The sequence below is a fragment of the Phycodurus eques genome, chromosome 23, assembly GCF_024500275.1.
Source record: "Phycodurus eques isolate BA_2022a chromosome 23, UOR_Pequ_1.1, whole genome shotgun sequence".
In the NCBI taxonomy this organism is placed as follows: Eukaryota; Metazoa; Chordata; class Actinopteri; order Syngnathiformes; family Syngnathidae; genus Phycodurus; species Phycodurus eques.
In genome coordinates this window covers 11,586-32,421 of record NC_084547.1, presented here as the reverse complement: position 1 = coordinate 32,421, position 20,836 = coordinate 11,586, and the positions used below count along the sequence as shown (strand labels likewise).

The window sequence follows — 20,836 nt, the reverse complement described above, 5'->3', positions numbered from 1 at the left end:
AAAAGGCATCGAGTAGCGCCCGATTATTCCAATGACTCTCACCTGCTAGAATGCGAAACTCAATCGCGTAATCTGACACCCTGCGCTTGCCTTGTTGTAAGGTGACAAGGGAGCGAGCTGCCTCACGATCTGGAGTGGAAAATTTAAAGATTTGCTCCATAGTCTTTACGAAAAAAGCCCATGAATGACACGCGCCGGAATTGCAGGCTCCTTTCAGCAGTAGCCCACACCTCCACACGACCAGTCAGGTGGGAAATGACGAAAGCGATTTTTGCCCGCTCGGTGGGGAAGGCAGCTGCCTGCAGCTCAAAGTGGAGTTCGCACTGCGTGATGAACGGCTTAATGTTCCCAGAATTTCCAGAGAACCTCTCCGGTCGAGAGAGCTGTGGGCAGACAGTAGCGTAGGTGGCAGGTGGCTGCATGGTGACTACTTCACATGGAAATACCGTGGCGGTATTGGGTGTGGTGCCAACTGGTTCCTTCTCTTGAATAATTTTCATAAGAAGTTCAAACTGCGAGGCCACCTGTCTCATCATATTGTCCTGATGCCTTGACAGTCCCTCTAGATGAAGGTGGAGGGCAGCAATCTGCTCATCCTGCTTCGAGAGGCGTTGACCCTGCGCTTGAAGGGCTTTGCGCACCGGGTCTGAGTCTGCTGGGTCCATGTTATGGCCAGTTCGTTCTGTCATGAACGGAACAGAGGATAGGACCCAAAAATGCACGACTCCAAAACAAATGGACAGTTTCCAAAAAGAGAGGTTTAATAGACGGGCATAGGTCGGTACACAGGCAGGCAATCCAAGAAAGGCAACAGTATCCAAAAACATGAGGCAAAGAGGCAAGGTCGATAATTGGAACAGGGTCAAGTCTTACTGTGAGTCTGTGACGTGGAAACAAGGTACAACGAACTGGCAATGAGAGGGAATGAGACACGAGGTTAAATACAATAGGTAATTCGGGTGAACGAGGCACAGGTGGTGAAGATGCTCACAGGAGCAGGTGTGTGTGAAACAGGGGGCAAGACAAAACCCGGAACACACACACATGACACTGTCCTAAGAAACACAAGTGTGCTGGTGAGAATTGCAGGGGTCAAGAAGCTTTCATTGAAAATGTAAATGTTTAATTGCAAAAGTAAGAATGCTTAAGTTGTTCGGGAGGTTTTGGCAACTGGGTCAAAGTCATTACAATGCTAAACAAAAAACAGTCTGCAGTATGCAAGATACAAAAGACATAAGCAGAGGGGGACCCAGAAGAAGAGAGCCGATGCAGGTTCAGCACCTCTTGACATGTCAAACTGTGTGAATATTCCCCCAGTACCAGGTCATTATTTAATTTCATGTTTGACATTTTAAAAGTGTTTAAAGGAAACATTCTGATACTGTCCTTGAACTTTTATGAAAAAAAACAATGCCGACATTAACTGCCATGATCTTTGCATTGAAAAATAGCAGAACTGAAAGTTGAAAACCAAAAGGTTAAAGAAGAACTTGGTAGCCTTCACGCAAAAAATTTACATTTTGCTTCCCAGCTGAAAGGAGTACGCAGTTTAGAAGATTACCGCAAGTGACCGCAAGCTGCAATTTTATATTGAGTTACCGTCTCGAGCTCGTTGCATGTAGTTGTTGTGTGTTGCCAAAATGTAATGACACCAATGTAATGGACATGCTCTCGCCCGAAAGCACTGACCCCCAAACCCCGGACTGAGCTACATCGCTGTCTCCGCTCCCCCGCCGAGACAGACGGCCACGGGGATGCGAGATTTAACTTCGCACACGGACGCTAAATGAATTACCAATCAGTCCCAAGTTGCTCATCAAAGCTGCGATACGGACAAACGGTTTCTCAGTCGGACGCTAAGTCAATTAACTTTCAACCCCAGCCAGCCTGAAGTGTCTCATCAACAAATACTTTTTTGGGGGGACACTGGCTTGATCACCAAGAAGGTGAGGAACCCGCTGTTTGCTGGCTCTCGTTCGACCAATTTGCCGAAGACTGGCTTAGCCAGGAAGCCCCACCTCGCACCATGAGGTGGCGAGGACACCTCCCCGCCGCAGGGCATCCTGTCAGCGCTCCGAGCTACCCTTTCGGGTGCCCAAGGAAACTCCGTCGGGAAGGAAGCGGGCAGCGCACGTCCACTCCGAACGTCTTGCGAATAGCGACATACGGGCTCAGGCCGCCCTGCCTGGGAACATTTTTCTTTCCCGCTCTCCTTTCCCCCCCCCCTACTTTTCCGCCAAATCCACCTGTTCCCCGTGCAGACCAGACATCCAGGAAATCGACCAGCCTGCGTAAATTCTGTTCCATGCAAAGTAATTCCATTTTGTGGGCTACTGAAAGTACAGATTAGTGCATATTTGTGCTTAGATGAACAAGAACAGGAACCCCCAGCTATATGCATTGTCAATACACGCTCATTCCACCCGCACATCACAAGCTCAGCCTCTTCCTACCAATGTTTGTCCTTCGTTTGCTTTTTCCTGCCTTGTTTTCTTGTAGATAGAGCTCATGAAATTTTCTATAAAAATTCACTACCTGTATCATTTCTGTGTGTTTGGGTTCGACAAAAGACCTCTGGCTATCGAGAACTCATCTAATTCCTGTAGCAAACTTCAGATTACAAGACAAATTAAAGGTTTGTCGTCGCTTTCTCCTAAATTTTATTCGTCGAAAGTGACGCGGTGCCCTTCACAAGACAAAATAGATTTATTTATAACACTGAAGCAGAAATCAAATATACCAAAATTGTCTTTAAATTTTTTTGGGTTTTTACAGAAACAGCTGCCCGGACTGGCTGCGGTTGGTGTAATTTGGATCCAGGGGCTGAAAAAGTTGACGGACAACGTGAGCCTGGCGTGTGGTGACATAGTGAGATTGATACGAGCCTGTTGCATTTCGGTTCACCAATCGGATGATATTTTGACACGGTCGGGTCTGAAACAGAAATCATGCTTTCCTTTCTGTTTTCTGTTTTACTGCAATTTCCACACAATTTATGACGTATGCCATACAGAGAATCATATTTTCTGTTGACATGGCAATATTCTCACTCTGCTTTTCATTTTAGACCCTCTTCACTGATTTTATTGACCACTTTAACCGGACTGATTTCGTCTTTCTTACGTTGCATCTACACCCAAATTGTCCTCCAAAATGACAGCATTTCTCCTCCACATTTTGGACAACTCTGTCTCCCTTGTGTCTATAATCGCTGACATTTGGAACATTTGAGAAGTCGTTCCGGAAAAATCATACTTTTGCGTCTGTTGAGACGTATAACGGACCGGCAAACCACAGACAACAGCTCGAAAGATAAGCTGTTTCCACCCAGTTTCAAACAGAGGACCTTTCACGTGAAAGGCGAACGTGATAACCACGACACTATGGAAACCGCTGCTACAGTTATGACCCAAGGGGGACTGGGCCACCACATGCTAAGGGGAGCTGCCAGCCGGCGGCAAGTTCCACGTGAGCTGATGGAAAAACCAAAACAAAAGTGCATTTCACTGTTTTGGACCCTAAATCATGGTGGAATCAATCATCTAAAAATATATAGAAACAAATCCTAAAACTAAAAAGAGGAAACAAGGACAAAAGAAACAGAGTCACGACTACCATCTCCACATCCAGGACAAACAAGTCATCAGGGGCCTCATGTACAAAAACTTGCGTGGATTTCCTTCTGAAACATGGCGTACGCTCAAATCCAGAAAACGTCTGCACAAAAATGTGGTGTACGTTCTTTTTCACGGCAAAGTTCAGATGTATCAAGAGTGAAATGAGGGTGCGGTGCCTCACGGCAACTTCATGGCTGGCGTACGCACGTTTCTGCAGCTGTTGGTGCTTTGGCGACACTTGGAGGTGATGCTGGGAAGGGTTAGAGAGACACATGGGCCTGTGCTTTCGGAGGATGTGGCCAAAACCGCGGTGGCTGTTGGAATTTCTTCGCTTGCCCTCTGGCCTGAAGGGAGCGCCTCAGACGTTTCAAAGGCTCGTGAGGAGAAGCGGGACGGAATATGAATGAATGAATCAATGATTGATTACTCCACGATTTACCGTCCAAAACGTTAAATGCAATTTTTTTTCCATTGGGTTGCAGGCTCGCAGCTCCCAAAAGTTACTGTTGGGGCGTTTAGACAAAGCAAGCCAGCAATTTCCATAGTGTAGTGGTTATCATGTTTGCCTCACATGCAAAAGGTCCCTGGTTCAAAACCGGGTGGAAACAAGCTTGTTTGTTTCTTGTTTGTTATCTAAAAAAACAACATACAACAGCTGCCTGACAAGCAAGAAAAGCTGTTTCCACCCAGTCTCGAACCGGGGCCTTTCGCATGTTAGGCGAACGTGATAACCACTACACTACGGAAAGTGTGGTGGCTGTTGTGCCCAAAAGCGGACATGGATTTATTGACAGACCAGCCCACCAAGTAACCAACTCACAAGCAGAATTGAATATTTACAAATGATAAGTCATTATGGAGGTCACTGATGGTGTTGTGGTACACTCGCCTGACTTTGGTGCAGGCAGCGTGGGTTCAGTTCCCACTCAGTGACGGTGTGAATGTGAGTGCGAATGGTCTATTGTCTGTATGTGCCCTGCGACTGACTGGCGACCAGTTCAGGGTGTAGTCCGCCTTTCGCCCGAAGTCAACTGGGATAGGCTCCAGTGTCCCGCGACCCTAACCAGGATAAGCGGTGTTGAAAATGGATGGATGGATGGATGGAAGTCATTATGGAGTTTATTTAAGCATTACTGAAGTCCGAATTGGCGGCACGGTGGCCGACTGGTTAGAGCGTCAGCCTCACAGTTCTGAGGACCCGGGTTCAATCCCCGGCCCCGCCTGTGTGGAGTTTGCATGTTCTCCCCGTGCCTGCGTGGGTTTTCTCCGGGCACTCCGGTTTCCTCCCACATCCCAAAAACATGCATTAATTGGAGACTCTAAATTGCCCGTGAGTGCGAATGGTTGTTTGTTTGTGTGTGCCCTGCGATTGGCTGGCAACCAGTTCAGGGTGTACCCCGCCTCCTGCCCGATGAAAGCTGGGATTGGCACGCCCGCAACACGAGTGAGGAGAAGCGGCTCAGAAAATGGATGGATGGATGAAGTCCGAATTCTTTTGAGAGGACCAAGTGTTTTGAGCAGTTATCAAGCCAAACATCTTTTCTTTGTATTTCTACATCAATGGAATTCCTACAGCCATTTGTGATTTGAAGGAAGGAAAGGAAGTATGGAAGGAAGGAAACAAGGAAACATATCCAATACAGCACTCTTAATTAGGTTTAACACCATATGCAAAGCTGTTCACGAGTTAGCCAGGAGTTGAACCTAGAAATAATCACCTCCTCACCCGCGCACCTGTTCTCAATCAGCACTAATCACTCCCTGCATATACAGTAAGCCTGTCAGGTCCAGGAATCCAGAACCAGAAGTATCGTCCGTGGCACTCTTGTGATTCGTTCTCTATTGTTCGATTGATTACTTGGCTACCCGCATTTGTACTGACTCTCTTGTGTTCTCCTCCACTTCCAGTGTTCCTTACGCGTGTTTGGCAAACATAACAACCACTACACGAGTGAAACTGTTGCTCTCGTGCTATCCATTAGCAGGACCAGCAAACCGTCTTGCTGGCATTGCCATGCATTCAGGTGCATTGATCTGTGCTCGACACTCAGTTAACAAAGCTAAACTCAACCACGAACTCCCTAAATACAAGCAGCACATCGACTGTCCTACCAGGGAAAATAACATTTTAGACAACTGCTACACTACGCTAAAAAACGCATACCGTGCTATACCTCGTGCAGCCCTGGGCTCGTCTGATCACTGCTTAATTCACTTAATACCGACGTACAGGCAAGAACTTAAATGGGCGAACCCTACAGTGAAAACAGTGAAAAAGTGGACCAACGAAGCAAAGATGGAACTTCAAAGCTGCTTAGACTGCACAGACTGGAGTGTCTTTGAAAATTCAGCTGGCAGCCTGGATGAATATACGGACACTGTTACATCCTATATCAGTTTCTGTGAAGATCTGTGTGTACCAACAAAATCATTTCACACATTCAACAAGAAGCCGTGGTTCACTGCAAAAAATAAGCAGCTTCGCCAAGCTATGGAGGATGCATATCAGAGCGGGAACATGGCACTGTATAATCGAGCTAGAAACCAGCTGACTAAAGAAATTAACATTGCAAAGAGGAACTATGTAGCAAAGTTGGAAAAACAGTTTAGCGCTAACGACTCTAAATCAGTCTGGCATGCATTCCAATCGCTGACAAATTACAAGCGACGATCCCCCCAAGATGAGAACAATAGCACACAAGCCAACGACTTGAATGCCTTCTACTGCAGATTTGAAAAGGACACTTTCACACCCCACACCCATCCGGCCGCACCCCCGACCACAATCACACCTCTGACTTCTGCGTTAACCATCCATGAACAGGATGTGAGACGCATCTTCAAACAACAAAAGATTAACAAAGCGGCAGGCCCAGACCATGTGTCCCCATCCTGCCTCAAAGTCTGCGCGGACCAGCTCGCTCCAGTCTTCACACAGATCTTCAGTAGATCTCTGGAACTGTGCGAACGCTCCACCCTCATTCCAGTCCCTAAGAAACCTGCAATCTCGGGTCTAAATGACAACAGGCCTGTCGCCTTGACATCTGTGGTCATGACGTCCTTTGAACGTCTCGTGCTGGACCACCTGAAGAGCGTCACAGGTCCCCTGCTGGACCCTCTGCAGTTTGCCTCCCAAGCGAACAGGTCTGCGGATGATGCAGTCAACATGGGACTGCACTTCATCCGAGAACACCTCGACAGTGCAGGGACCTGCGCGAGGATCCTGTTCGTGGACTTCAGCTCAGCGTTCAACACCATCATCCCTGAACTCCTTTCATCCAAGCTTCTCCAGCTCAGCATCTCACCTGCCATCTGCCAGTGGATTTACAGCTTTCTGACGGGCAGGACACAGCAGGTCAGGCTGGGGGAGGGCACCTCATCCACATGCAGCATCAGCACTGGAGCGCCCCAAGGTTGTGTCCTCTCTCCGCTGCTCTTCTCTCTCTACACAAACGACTGCACCTCAGCGCACCCGACTGTCAAACTCCTGAAGTTTGCAGATGACACCACTGTCATCGGCCTCATCAAGGACGGTGACGAGTCTGCATATCGACAGGAAAGCGGAGCGGCTGGAGCTGTGGTGCGGCCGACACAATCTGGAGCTGAACACACTCAAGACTGTAGAGATAATCGTGGACTTCAGGAGGCATCCTTCGCCACAGCTGCCCCTCACGTTGTCCAGCTGCCTTGTGTCAAACGTCGAAACCTTCAAGTTCCTGGGAATTACTTTCTGTCAGGACCTGAAGTGGGTGACCAACATCAACTCCGTCCTCAAAAAGGCCCAGCAGAGAATGTACTTCCTGTGGCTTCTGAGAAAGCACGGCCTGCGACCGGAGCTGCTGAGACAGTTCTACACAGCGGTCATCGAATCAGTCCTGTGTTCTTCCATCACAGTCTGGTTTGGTGCTGCTAAAAAAAAGGACAAACTCCGACTGCAACGGACAATCAAAACTTCTGAAAGGATTGTCGGTACCCCCCTACCCACCCTTGAGGACTTGCACGCTGCCAGAACTAAGACAAGAGCGTACAAAATCCTCTCGGACCCTCCGCATCCCGGTCACCAGCTCTTCCAACTCCTTCCCTCAGGAAGGCGCTACCGATCAATGCAAACTAGAACTAGCAGACATTCCAACAGCTTCTCCCCTCTTGCGATCAACTTCTTAAACACCTAACCTACAATTTCATGACAACATGCTGGCAATTTTTTTACTTGAGTTTGTTGTCACATTTCTGTGGGGCCAATTATGTATTACTTGTGCACTCACTGTAGTAGTCTCGCCACGCTGCACTATTTGCATATACTGGCCACTCATGCCAGAGTAGCATCTGCTCCATCTGCACACTGATTGAGTCGTATCTGCAACATTTGCACAACCAACATTGTCCCAGATTATCGCACTACTCGCTTGAAGTCTCAGCGCCCTTTGCACAATGGTCATTGCACCGTACTATTGCAATATTAGTCATTCGAACTGCTCTAAGTGCTAGAGGACTCTGCATCTTTTTGCACAATTGTCAAAAAAAAAAAATAATGTACCGGCATTACCAGATAACTAGCAACCCTTTACTGCTCAGTGACTGTTTTTTTTTTTTTGTCAATGTCTTTTCTGTCTCCAAAGTCTGTTGTCGTACTAGAGCAGCTCCAACTACCGGAGACAAATTCCTTGTGTGTTTTTTGGACATACTTGGCATATAATGATGATTCTGATTCTGATTCTGATGAACATCAGTTTGTCCTGATGAAAGGGTGGTGGGGGCTCCAGTGAATCTGATGGGCAGAGATCTGCTTATCAAAACCAGGGCTACCATCCTTTGTAGCCCGGACGGACTGACGATACGGTTGCCCGATGGGACTGTGATGAACTGAGAGTAGAAAATTGTCCACCGCATGGAACATGGTACAACAAGAAGCGACCGCCGCAGAAACCAAGGAGGGAGGCGGCGTCTACTCGGCCTTCCTGCGGTGGAAGCCCTGAATCGACTCTCTTGCCTCCTACAGCCCTCCGATCGATCCCCTCCATCTCACACTGTACTATGATAAAAATGACTATTTGGTTTACAGAGAAGCTTTTGAGTCAATACAGGAGGAAAACTGGATGCTCAATAGTAAAGGTATTTACATCGGCAAGCAAGGTGTGGCAGCTGCCTCCACCTTGAAGCCAGAGCAGAGTGAGTCGTTTATGATGAGTTTGACATCTTTTCCACACTTTTTCCACTTGTACTGGCACTAGGTCATGAAGCCTGAGAACTGGGACCGATGGTAAGAAAATGCCATTTGGCAAATGATTGGCAACAAGGTCAAATACAATGTGTTGTACTTTCCTAGTACTGAATGTTTTTGTCTTAAGGGTGCCACGGTAGACGAGGAATGTTGGAGCATGTGACTAGCGCAATTCCATGGCAGAGAGCTCTCGGACCATGAGGACGCCCCACAGCTGTTGAACTCGCTGCCGGACTCACTGTGGTTCGAGGGGCCTGCAGATGGGGGTCTATGTACATCCGTGACTCCGGTAACATTTGAGGTAGACCCGACTGCTTTTGTTAACGTGCCGTAGTATCCTTATCCTTAGTATCCCTATCCTAAACCCAAATTCTGAATTCCAAATGCTTTGGTCCATCAATGATGTTATGAAACCCTCCGCTCAAGCTGCAGAACTGCTGGCCATGTGCAGGGCACTGGAGGTATCTGAAAGTCAGAGTGTTACTATTTATTAACGGTGCTGATGCTGCAGCATAAAAAGTAACAGGCTAACAAATGGATGCTGAAGGTAACTATGTTGTTAAACGGGATCAGTTAATTGACTTTCTCCCTGCAGTAACAGTTGATGTAGTGCGCGGCGCCAGAGGAAGACAAATGTGAGTGGCAAGAGAAATATGCTGAGTAAGAGGACAAGGAGAAGCTGTGATTTGGCCCGACGAGAGCCCCTAGGAGACTGGTCTTAACTACAGGAAAGATTATGTTGTTAGTGGTTGAGGAAGCATACAACCCGGCACATAAGAGTTATGTGTCAATGCTGTACAAGCTGTGCTTTTGGTGGCACCTTGATCTTCTGCGTAAGGTAAAAGATTTTTGTATTTTTTGTGATATATGTCAAGATTTCAGTGTTTGCCCTACAATGAAGAAGGAATTGCAACACACTGAGATGGGCCGACATCCAAATGATGGTGGTAATGGACTGAACCGACAATGGTGGTCCCAGTCCAAGGCATAAAGTACTTATTAATGATTGTCAACACTTTTTCTGGATGGCCCAAAGGCTATCTTTGTGCAAAAGAAAACGCGGCGTCTGTCGTCAAAGCGCTGATTAACCATTATCTCCCGACGCATGAGTTTCCACGAGTAATCAGATGGGACAAGTGGTTCTACTTGTCACAAACATGTCCTGTGCAGGCCTCTATTGTAAAAAAAAAAAACATGGACAGTGTGAATGGTATAAATATTCTGTGCGATACGGTTTATAAATTGTGTACACAATACAAAGTAAACCTTAGAACTTTGATTCATAAAATTGTATGACTATATATGTAAATCGTTATAAACCGCTTCAAAGGGTACCCATGATATTATATTTATTAACTAAATAAATAAGGTGTACATATTGTATGTATAAATAATATGATATTCTGGAAGATAAATTAAATAATAGATCAATTAAGGCGTGTGCCCGGCGGATGTGATCAAGCCAGAGTGGCATCGTGATTTTCTACATCCGGGTCAGCAGAGCGGACCAGAGAAGGATAACAGCCTGAAAACAATACCGGAGGTTTTTGGTGTCAGAAAACGTTTCGGAGTTTGAATAAATGACGTGCAAGTTGCTATCTGAGATGGTGAATGGGATTTGATATGTATTGCTGAGAGAGTGGCGACACGGTGGACGACTGGTTAGAGCGTCAGCTTCACAGTTCTGAGGACTGGGGTTCAATCCCCGGCCCCGCCTGTGTGGAGTTTGCATGTTCTCCCCGTGCCTGCGTGGGTTTTCTCCGGGCACTCCAGTTTCCTCCCACATCCCAAAAAACATGCATGGTAGATTAATTGGAGACTCTAAAATTGCCCGTAAGTGTAACTGTGAGTGTGAATGGTTGTTTGTTTGTATGTGCCCTGCGATTGGCTGGCATCCAGTTCAGGTTGTACCCCGCCTCCTGCCCGATGGTAGCTGGGATAGGCTCCAGCACGCCCGCGACCCTAGTGAGGAGAAGCGGCTCAGAAAATGGATGGATGCTTAGAGAGCACTTGAAGTGATAGAGGATCGTGAGAAGCACTTTAGCGCGTATGATGGCTTTAGTCTTGTTTGTGCCTAGAAGAGGGGCTTTGACATAGATTGCAAAGTAATGAAAGATGTGTTAACTTGTGTGTCAGAGGGAGTCATTTTTTGTGTTTTTTACATTTTTTTTTAGTTACCAAGGACAGTGTGACTGACGAGAGAATACGGTCGACAGAGTGTTGAATGACTGATTTGTTGAAATAACATTATTTTACAGGACGCCCAGGAGGATGCAGCTGGATAGTGTTGTTGTATTGCAGGATGGTGGAGTGCTGACTTAACACTGATTTTTATGTGATTCTTGGTTTATTGACATTAACACTTTTGTCAGACAAGTTAACAATTGGTTGGGGAATAATATTAATGTTGGGTGACAATTGCAGACTTGTCCCTTCTCTGGAGTATGTATACAGGAATTATGTAGTCCACCCCTTTGGCAGGAATATCTTTTGCAGAGTTGTGATTAATTTATATGAGGGTTTGTTTGCAGGTCTTGTCAGGGGCCTCTGCGACGGGGGAGACGACCTGCTTGTTTGTGTATGGTGTTGTGTGTGGATACTGTGTTTTGGTGTTAAATTGGTCATTTAACATGGGGGTGGGGGGGGGGGGGGGGGAGTATATACATCCTGTATGTCTGGCCAAAGAAGGTCATAAGCATGACTCTGGTGATCTACCTGATTATAGTTACAGGAATCTATTTCAGAATGCTTTTACGCTGGGGGAAAGGATGCTGGAAGCAGGTAAAGTTTACTGCTGCTACTAAATTCGAGGGCCCACTTTGGGCCCAAATAACAAACTTTCCCGATCAATTGGACACCTGGATCCACAGTTTTGTAATTTCACGCTTTTTATTGATTATTATGATGCGGCCCGATTGAGTCAGAAAAGGTCTGATTTGTGGTGTTCTGTTATGGGACTTGCTAGGGAGTGGATGGACAGGCACTTGTGCATTGGTTTCTATGATAACCCCCACGGTGATCAAGCCTCTCTCTCAGCAGGAGAGCAACCATATGGCGGATTTCACCTGGGAGCGTGACTGGAGTGGGGGGTGTTTTATTCATTTCCTCAGGAGTCTTGTCCTCAGGTTTGCTCTCAAGGCCTTTGTGGGGAAGGACCCCTACGGCCAATATCAGCTGCTGCCCCTGGACGAGGACAGGGCTGCCATGGGCGCGCTCGCTGCCTTGATCGACGCCTTTGTATCCCCTTCTTAAGTTTTTTTTGCATTTGCTGTGTTTAGACTAGGTTTTATTGAGTATTGTAGTGAAATAGGCTGCAGGTATAGGGGTTGTTGATCTCTGATTATCAGAAGATCAACTTGGGGGATTGAAGAGAATATAGAGTTTCATTGGGGAACTGGTTTGGAGGGTAGACAAGGATGTTCATTGCAGTATAGCATATAATGTAAATCAGATAAGGGTGTGGGGGGGTGATGCATGAAAGCTCCCAGCAGGGTGGATACTGATCCAGCAGAAACCAGATGTCAAGGAAGACAATGACTGCGGGGAGCCACTATAAACATTAGATGCAAGACTGTGGAGACGGCAAATGGCCATCGTTTTGCAGGACAATGAGGACAACAGTCGGCGTTGGACCAATCAGATGACAGCAATCCCTCACTTCCACTTTCAAACATTGTATTAGTCGGGTGCAAGAACAGAGAGCTTTGTTCAGTCTGCGCTGTCTTTGCTGAGGCAAGGATAAGCGTAGCTGCTGTCCCAGAGCTCTGTAAAATGTATAGACTCCTCTGTCAGGAATAAATTGGTTGACTTGTAACACGTTATAATTGGAGTTCTTCCACGAAAACGAACACGCATGGAACCTCGAGAGTTATAGGTGATTATAAAATACATGGTTCCTTCAAAATCTAACCACAATTTAAGCAAAGACAGGGGAAAAAAAGTCCTTCGAATTTACTTATTTTGAACATGTACATCGGTTGCACAATATTAAAATGTGGTAAACATTTGTATTTACTCCTCCACACTCCTCTTCTCCAAACTTAACGAATGTTTGTAAAACCAAACCAAAGGAATCATTAGTTTTATGTTTTATTTGTCAGCGTATGTTACACCTATTCATTATGTAAATGGAAAGTAATTTCATTATGTCCAGGCTCCATGACCTTAAATATGTCTCTAAATTGATTTCTCAATGTTCATTTTTATTGACGGTATTACATAGCATTACATTAATTTCATTATGTCCCTGCACTCCCAAAAAAGAAAAAAGCAAAGATGATGTCTCCCGGCTCCATCACCGCTGGAACGCTGGCCGTCCGGCTGCCCTCCAGTCTCCGGCCTCTCAATCCTGATTCCCCTTCACTGACAGAACGATTCACGGTGTCCGCGCAGGAGACTGGCATTCGATTCCCCCATGGTGAGAAGGTTTTTGCCAGTTTCACCTTTTGGTGAATTGCTTTTCATGGCAGATGTATCATAATAAAAATTTATTTAAAAAAAAAGGCCTTGTTCACAGCCACTTTTAAGCCAGGGACCTTTCATGTGAGGTGCACATGATCACCACTAAACTACAGTAACTTCCACTCCACTTGAGATTTACAACATGACCAGCAAACCACGTACAACAGCTCTGACGAGAGAGAGACAAAAAACAAGCTGTTTCCACCCAGTCTCGAACCAGGGACCTTTGGCATGTTAAGCAAACGCGATAACCACTACACTATGGAAGCTGTGCAGATTGTAGGACCCAAGAGTGGACATGGAGTTAATGACAGACCGGGCCTGTACAATTGAATATTTTTTTCTGGAGTATGGGGTACCGAACTACCTGATACGGGCTGTTCGGTCCCTTTACGAGCGGTGTCAGAGTTTGGTACGCATTGCCGGCAGTAAGTCGGACTTGTTCCCGGTGAGGGTTGGACTCCTCCAAGGCTGCCCTTTGTCACCGATTCTGTTCATAACTTTTATGTACAGAAGTTCTAGGCGCAGTTGAGGCGAAGAGGGGGTCCGGTTTGATGGCCTCAGTATTGCATCTCTGCTTTTTGCAGATGATGTGGTTCTGTTGGCTTCATTAGTCTCCAACTCTCACTGCAGCGGTTCGCAGCCGAGTGTGAAGCGGCTGGGATGAGAATCAGCACCTCTAAATCTAAGAACATGGTCCTGAGTCGGAAAAGGCTGGCGTGCCCTCTCCAGGTCGGGGATGAGATCCTTCTTCAAGAGGAGGAGTTCAAATATCTTGGGGTCTTGTTCACGAGTGAGGGAAGAATGGAACGGGAGATCGACAGGCAGATAGGTGCAGCGTCTGCAGTGATGCGGACTTTTTATCAGTCTGTTGTGGTAAAGGAGCTAAGCCGAAAGGCGAAGCTCTCTATTTACCGGTCGAGCTACATTCCGGCGGCACGGTGGATGACTGGTTAGAGCGTCAGCCTCACAGTTCTGAGGACCTGGGTTCAATCCCAGGTCCCGCCAGTGTGGAGTTTGCATGTTCTCCCCGTGCCTGCGTGGGTTTTCTCCGGGCACTCCAGTTTCCTCCCACATCCCTAAAACATGCATGAATTGGAGACTCTAAATTGCTCGTAGGTGTGAATGTGAGTGCAAATGGTTGTTTGTTTGTATGTGCCCTGCAATTGGCTGGCAACCAGCTCAGGGTGTACCCTGCCTCCTGCCCGTTGATAGCTGGGATAGGCTCCAGCACGCCCGCGACCCTAGTGAGGAGAAGCGGCTCAGAAAATGGATGGATGGATGGATCTACATTCCTATCCTCACCTATGGTCACGAGCAGTGGGTCGTGACCGAAAGAACAACATTCCGAATACAACTGGGCAAAATGAGCATTGGTCCCCCATTTCTAATCATAATGACAGAAAATACTTTGAGAGATAGGTTCCATCAACCCATCGTATAGTATTTAGTACTCTTCGTTGTGGCCGGAACAAGCCCGGTTTAAATCCCAGTCACGGCAAGAGTGAACTTCTGCAGTTACGTTTTGCTGCAGGTGCTGCTGGGACAATGAAAATCCTCCACAGGGACTTGCAGGGGTCCAATACCTTTGTGGGGCAAGTGGCGCAATGGATAAAGCATCTGACTACGGATCAAAAGATTCTAGTTTCAACTCCTGGCTAACTCGTGTACAGCTTTGCATATGGTATTAAACCCAATTAAGAGTGCTGTATTGGATATATTTCCTTGTTTCCTTCCTTCAAATCACAAATGGCTGTAGGAATTCCATTGATGTAGAAATACAAAGAAAAGATGGTTGGCTTGATAACTGATCAAAACACTTGGTCCTCTCAAAAGAATTCGGACTTCAGTAATGCTTAAATAAACTCCATTATGACTTATCATTTGTAAGTATTAAATTCTGCTTGTGAGTTGGTTACTTGGTGGGCTGGTCTGTCAAAAACTGAATGTCCGCTATTGGGTACAACAGCCACCACAGTTTCCACAGTGTAGTAGTTATCACATTCACCTAGGTCCCCGGTTCGAGACCGGGTGGAAACAGCTTTTCTTGCTTGTCAGGCAGCTGTTGTTGTTGTTTGCTGGTGATGTTCTGCAGTGGAAGTTATCGTAGCGTAGTGGTGTGTGTGTGCACCTCATGTGTGAAAGGTTCCTCGTTCAAAACATAGTATGAGCAAGGCCTGGTTATTATTATTATTTTAATTGTTCTGCGACGGCACGGTGGGTGACTGGTTAGAGCGTCAGCCTCACAGTTCTGAGGACTCGGGTTCAATCCCCGGCCCCGCCTGTGTGGAGTTTGCATGTTCTCCCCGTGCCTGCGTGGGTTTTCTCCGGGCACTCCGGTTTCCTCCCACAACTCTAAATTGCCCGTAGGTGTGAATGTGAGTGCGCATGGTTGTTTGTTTGTATGTGCCCTGCGATTGGCTGGCAACCAGTTCAGGGTGTACCCCGCCTCCTGCCCGATGACAGCTGGGATAGGCTCCAGCACGCCTGCGACCCGAGTGAGGAGAAGCGGCTCAGAAAATGGATGGATAATTATTCTGCCTTGAAAAACAGCTTCGACAAAAATCTTCGCACCGTCAGGAATCAAATCTTGAGCTCCTGCTCGGACACCGTGAATAGTTCTGCCAGTGAAGTGGGAATCAGGATCGAGAGGCTGCGTGTGAAGATTCTCAACCTGTGCGTGTGTGTATCTTAAAAGCTGCGTTCCGTTTGTCTCAAAAATAAATGCGCTGATCTACAAACGCACCACCAACAATACACAAGCAGAATTCAATATTTACAAATGATAAGTCATGATAAATGAACAGACAACATAAAAAAAACACAAGGTATATTTGTGTCAAAGATTTGGACACAAATCTCTCCCCATAGTGTTTCATGGCAGATAAAAAGAAAAAACAACTAACAAGCCTTGTTTCCACCCGGTTTCAAACCAGGGACCTTTTGTGTGTGAGGCAAACGTGATAACCACTACACTATGGAAACTGCTGGCTTTCTTTGTATAACCGCCCCAACAGTACTTTTGGGAGCTGCCAGCCAGCAACCCGATGATTTGACGTTTTGGACGGTAAATCGTGGAGTAATCAATCATTGATTCATTCTTTCATCTTACGTCCCGCTTCTCCTCACTAGTCTTGGAAAGGTCTGAGGCCAGAGGGCATGCAAAGAAATTCCAACAGCCACCGCGGTTTTGGTCACATCCTCTGAGTGCACAGGCCCATGTGTCTCTCTAACCCTTCCCAGCATCACCTCCAAGTGTCGCCAAAGCACCAACAGCTGCAAAAACAGTGTACGCCAGCCATGAAGTTGGCGTGAGGCACCGCACGCTCCTTTCACTCTTGATACATCTGAACTTTGCCGTGAGAAAGAACATACACCACGTTTTTGTGCAGACGTTTTCTGGATTTGAGCGTACGCCATGTTTCAGTAGGAAATCCACGCAAGTTTTTGTACATGAGGCCCCTGATGACTTGTTTCTCCTGGATGTGTAGATGGTAGTCGTGACTCTGTTTCTTTTATCCTTGTTTCCTCTTTTTAGTTTTAGGATTTGTTTATATTTATTTTTAGATTATTGATTCCACCATGATTTAGGGTGCAAAACAATTAAATGCACTTTTGTTTTGGTGGCTGGCAGCTCCCCTAAGCATGTGGTGGCCCAGTCCGCCTTGGGTCATATCTGCAGCAGCGGTTTCCATAGTGTAGTGGTTATCACGTTCGCCTTACACGCGAAAGGTCCTCGGTTTGAAACTGTGTGGAAACAGCTTATCTTTCGAGCTGTTGTCTGTGGTTTGTTGGTCCCGTTATACGTCTCAACTGACGCAAAAGTATGATTTTTCCGGAAGGACTTCTCAGATGTTCCAAATGTCAGCGATATAGACACAAGGGAGACAGAGTTGTCCAAAATGTGGAGGAGAAATGCTGTCATTTTGGAGGACAACACAGGGTGACATTTGGGTGTAGATGCAACGTAAGAAAGACGAAATCAGTCCGGTTAAAGTGGTCAATAAAATCAGTGAAGAGGGTCCAAAATAAAAAGCAGAGTAAGAATATTGCCATGTCAACAGAAAATGTGACTCTCTTCATGGCGTACGTCATAAGTTGTGTGGAAATTGCAGTAAAACAGAAAACAGAGACATTTCAGGTTGGCTGGGGGTGAAAGTTAATTGACTTTGTGTCCGAGTGAGAAACCAGTGTCCGTATCGCAGCTTTGATGAGCTACTTGGGACTTGGCTGGTAATTCATTTAGCGTCCGTGTGCGAAGTTAAATCTAGCATCCCCGTGGCCGCCTGTCTTGGCGGGGGAGCGGAGACAGCGATGTAGCTCAGTCCGGGGTTTGGGGGTCAGTGCCTTTGGGCGAGAGCATGTCCATTACATTGGTGTCATTACTTTACCTTTTGGTAACACACAACAACTGCATGTAACGAGCTCGAGACAGTAACTCAATATAAAATTGCAGCTTGCGGTCACTTGCGGTGATCTTCTAAACTGCGTACTCCTTTCAGCTGGGAAGCAAAATGTACATTTTTTGCGTGAAGGCTACCAAGTTCTTCTTAAACCTGTTGGTTTTCAACTTTCATTTCTGCTATTTTTCAATGCAAAGATCATGGCAGTTAATGTCAGCATTGTTTTCTTTCGTAAAAATTCAAGGACAGTATCAGAATGTTTCCTTGAAACACTTTTAAAATGTCAAACATGAATTCAATATTTACCTGGTACTGAGGAAACAATTCTTTTTTAATTCTTTTTAATGGGGTAAATGGAGTCACCCTCACTGTTTTAAGCAGTGTACTTTATTCAGGATCACATATACACGTTACACTTTAGCACCAAAAGTCATTTTTTTTAGTCTATTTCAATCAATCATTCACTTATTTGATATTGACATCACTAAAACATTGGGCATGCTCAAGAAAATGAAACTGGCACCCATTTCCAATAATATCAATACATTTTGGAGCAATTGGTAAAGAACTAATTCCCTTTCGAACACCCCTTTTTCATCAACAAAATTGAAGCTGGTGTGGGAAAAGGAATGTACCATACTATGAAGTGGCAGTAATTGGTCATATTTGTATATCGCAGCTGTCAGGTGGACTCCCCTCACCCTCAAAATGACAACTTTTCAGGAAATTGCTTGAGTTTCCAAACACCGCCTTGTTCAAGCTGGTATTACGTTGTACATCTTACATTGCTGTCATATATCATTGCATCACATGAACAACAGCTCGTACCCCGAAATTATGTTCAATCACGAATGTAATGTGCTTAAAAAATAAAAGAAATAAAAAATGCAAACTTATGGATTGGAATGGATGAGGACGCCATCATTAAAATGACACAAACACGCCGGGCGAGCACCACATCCTTGCAAGCCTCATGCATGAACCCAAGAAACGTGGCTTCATGTCCCACAACTGTCAACAATCATCACCAAAATATATGCAGACATTTCTTCTCATGACAGCTTCAAACTATCATAAATAATAATATTATAATGATCAGCCCAATATTTTAGCTTTTATGGATCAGATATCAAATCAGATCTGTTGCAGTTTCGGGACAGGAGACCTTCGTTATGGGTCGTCCGACATTATGACAGTCCACATCTGTCACACAATGCCATCTGCAGAAACAAATTTGTGATCCATACATATATTTGATCGATACATACATACATACATACATACAGTGGGTACGCAAAGTATTCAGACCCCCTTACATTTTTCATTCTGTGTTATATTGCAGCCATTTGCTAAAATCACATAATTCTTCTCCTCATTAATGTACACACATTAAGGGCTCACCCAGGCTCACTGGGAGCAAATTAGGGTTCGGTGTCTTGCTCAAGGACACTTCGACATACGGACAGTCGGAGCCAGGGTTCGAACCGGCGACCCTTCGGTCACTGGACGATCTGCTCTACTGATCCACAGCCGCCCTCTTTATCACCACCTTTAACTAGTCCCTTTTAAGTATTTTGGCAACAGTGTTCATTTTCAACACTCACGGGGCTTTTAGAAACTATATGGACAAGAAGAAGATACATACAATAAAAGCTGGTACACAGAATACAAGCATGTAGATTTCTGTCAGTAACATTGTAATTACTTTTATATTAAACATTTACATTTGCATTAAAGGCTTTCTTGATCACTGCTTGTCTCACCAGGACACTTGTGTCTTAACCCGAGCCTGAAGAGAGAACCTTTGACCACAACCTGAGCAGGAAAAAGGTTTCTCACCAGTGTGTGTTCTTGTGTGACTTGTCAAATGTACCTTTTCAGAGAATCGTTTACCACAAACTGAGCATGCAAAAGGTTTCTCACCAGTGTGGGTTCTTGTGTGTCTCTTTAAGTTTCCTTTAGGGAGACTCTTTGACCACAAACTGAGCAGGCAAAAGGCTTCTCACCAGTGTGTGTTCTTGTGTGTCTGTTTAAGCTATCCTTTAGAGAGAATCTTTGACCACAAACTGAGCAGGCAAAAGGCTTCTCACCAGTGTGTGTTTTTGTGTGACTTGTCAAATGTCCCCTTTGAGAGAATCTTTGACCACAAACTGAGCATGCAAAATGTTTCTCACCAGTGTGTGTTCTTGTGTGCATTTTTAAGCGTTCCTTTCGGGAGAATCCTTGCCCACAAACTGAGCATGCAAAAGGTTTCTCTCCAGTGTGTGTATTTTTAAGCTTTCCTTTCGGAAGAATTTTTGCCCACAAACTGAGCATGCAAAAAGTTTCTCTCCAGTGTGTATTTTCATGTGTTGTTTGAAATTGCTCTTAGAAGCAAAGGTTTTCCTACATTTAGAACATGTCCAGCATTTATTGGCAGTGTGACATGTCATATCACCTTCCAACTGTCCATCATCATCATCATCATCACCACCGTCTGTTTGTGATCCTCCACAGTGGTCTCCATCACTTGAGCTGTTGCTGTTTGGTGGCTGCGCCCCTCGTCTCTCCTTACTTCGACCTTCATCTTCACTCTTCAAAGGGACACCAGTCGATGGAACCTTGATGATGTCCTCCTGCTCTTCCTCTTTAATGTGAAGGAACTCTTCCTCCTCCTCTTTGATCTGTTGAACCTCTTCATCCTCCTCTTCCTCTTTGATGTGAGGGGACACTGACTGCTGCCGCTCAGGATGAAGATTTTCACTGACGTCTGCAAGACAAAAGAAGACAAACACAAATGGGTCAAATCTAATTTGTTTACAATATTGACAACCACCTTGGTCCTCGATCCTGTTTCCACGTTAGCGCCTTCAACCAGAGAGCCTAATGGGACTATTGGGGTGACGCAAAAGGGGGTGAAGGCGACCCTTCAATGTGGATGCACCGTTTTTTTTTTTTTTTTTTTATACACATCATCCTTAGAAGTTGAAAAAACGTAATTCTATTTGTGACAAAGTAAGGAAGAGAAATTACAGGTTTCAAATTTAAAGAGTAGTAAATTGTTGACAGTAAAAAAAAAAGTATAGACACCTCAAAATGTACTTAGGTACCCCTCAATCCACATCATCATGAGGGGATGCCATCAGACAACACGC

At 45.6% G+C, this 20,836-nt stretch overlaps 4 non-coding genes across 4 annotated transcripts; 2 read left to right on the top strand and 2 right to left on the bottom strand.

Annotated features, from left to right (window-relative positions):
* The first annotated feature begins 4,152 nt into the window (after nucleotides 1–4,152).
* Nucleotides 4,153–4,225, top strand: trnav-cac (transfer RNA valine (anticodon CAC)). The gene has a single exon. It is a non-coding gene; the product is annotated as a tRNA-Val (tRNA).
* Nucleotides 4,226–4,294: 69 nt separating this feature from the next.
* trnav-aac (transfer RNA valine (anticodon AAC)) lies at nucleotides 4,295–4,366 on the bottom strand. Its single transcript has one exon. It is a non-coding gene; the product is annotated as a tRNA-Val (tRNA).
* Nucleotides 4,367–16,211: 11,845 nt separating this feature from the next.
* On the bottom strand, nucleotides 16,212–16,284 carry trnav-cac (transfer RNA valine (anticodon CAC)). The gene has a single exon. It is a non-coding gene; the product is annotated as a tRNA-Val (tRNA).
* A 702-nt stretch (nucleotides 16,285–16,986) lies between these two features.
* Nucleotides 16,987–17,059, top strand: trnav-uac (transfer RNA valine (anticodon UAC)). The gene has a single exon. It is a non-coding gene; the product is annotated as a tRNA-Val (tRNA).
* The last annotated feature ends 3,777 nt before the right edge of the window (nucleotides 17,060–20,836 follow it).